The sequence below is a fragment of the Silene latifolia genome, chromosome X (assembly GCF_048544455.1).
Source record: "Silene latifolia isolate original U9 population chromosome X, ASM4854445v1, whole genome shotgun sequence".
In the NCBI taxonomy this organism is placed as follows: Eukaryota; Viridiplantae; Streptophyta; class Magnoliopsida; order Caryophyllales; family Caryophyllaceae; genus Silene; species Silene latifolia.
Genome location: NC_133537.1, coordinates 54,262,774 through 54,264,164, shown reverse-complemented (window position 1 = coordinate 54,264,164; position 1,391 = coordinate 54,262,774). Strand labels below are relative to the sequence as shown.

The 1,391-nt window shown below is 40.3% G+C and overlaps 1 non-coding gene across 1 annotated transcript; it reads left to right on the top strand.

The window, feature by feature from the left end:
* Nucleotides 1-328: 328 nt before the first annotated feature.
* On the top strand, nt 329-435 carry LOC141624001 (small nucleolar RNA R71). The gene has a single exon (XR_012533814.1). It is a non-coding gene; the product is annotated as a small nucleolar RNA R71 (small nucleolar RNA).
* The last annotated feature ends 956 nt before the right edge of the window (nt 436-1,391 follow it).

Below are 1,391 nucleotides of genomic sequence, written 5' to 3'. Positions count from 1 at the left end.
GGATGCCGTCATGGCATTGACATGATGCTTTGATGATTTTGAGCTTTCCTCAAGTCTAGCCATAGCTTGTTCAAACTTCAAGTTGATTGTGTCAATGTGAGCACTAAGTTGAGCACCCAATTGAGTAACGGTGTCCACTTCATACTTTCCTCTAGTAGCCTTGCGAGGCCTACTATATTGCGAATTATGGACCGCCATTTCCTCAATCTTGTTCCATGTTTGATTGTCATCAACTTCGGTGAACATTCCATTTGATCCCATATTGAGAATGTTCCTTGAATCTTCATATAAACCATTCCAAAATTGTTGCACTAAAAACCATTCGCTAAGTCCATGGTGAGGACATGAGCGACAAATACCTTTGAACCGCTCCCAAGCTTCATACAAAGATTCTTCATCCCTTTGCTTAAAACACGTAATTTGAGCTCTTAGCATATTAGTCTTTTCCGGTGGGTAGAAATTTTTGTAGAAAGCTAGAGCTAGCTTCTTCCAAGAATCTATTCCAAGGGTGGCCTTATCAAGGCCCTTCAACCATTGTTTTGCGGTGCCGATTAACGAAAAAGGAAATAAGACCCATCTTATTTGGTCTTGAGTCACGCCCGTTTGAGAGATAGCTTCACAATAATCACAAAATGTTTCCATATGAGAATGAGGGTCCTCACTAGGCATTCCCCCGAATTGGCTCCTCTCAACTAGTTGGATGAAGGCGGACTTGGCAATAAAGTTTCCGGTAAGATGTTGTGGGGTAGGAGTACCATTTGGTAGATCCTCCTCGGTGGGTATAGAGTGTGACGAGAATTTAGGCATTGTAGGTGGATTTTGTGTGGTATTGTTTAATGGGTTCTCTTCTCCTTCTATTGCGAAAGGATTGACAAACTCACTAGTGGGTTGAACAACTTCACCAACACCTCCCAAATTCCTCCTAACAAGTCTCCTATTATTCGTCAAGGTTCTTTCGATTTCACGGTCAAAAGGTAACAAATCTCTTTGTAACCTTCTAGACATGCAAAATATCAAACAACTCAAAAACAATTAGAACAATCCTTGAGGAGTTTTACTTCCCCAAGGTGAAAAAGACACAACTAAAAACAATAAAAGAAATCTTAAATCAATTAAACACCGTCCCCTAAGAAACGGCGCCATTTTTGATCGGAGCCATTTGGTGTTCACAATTAAGCATATGTGGTCGTTGGTCAATGGTCGATACAAAACACAATTTATACTTCACAAACAACTCTACAATTAGTAAAGAGGCAAGTAAAGGTCGGATCCCAAGGGACGGGTATTGAAATGAAGATTCTATTGTAACTAGTGGTGTCTAGGGGTGTCACGAATTGGGTTGATGTAGAAGGTTACTAAACTAAAATAGCAATGAAAATAAACTGACAAGG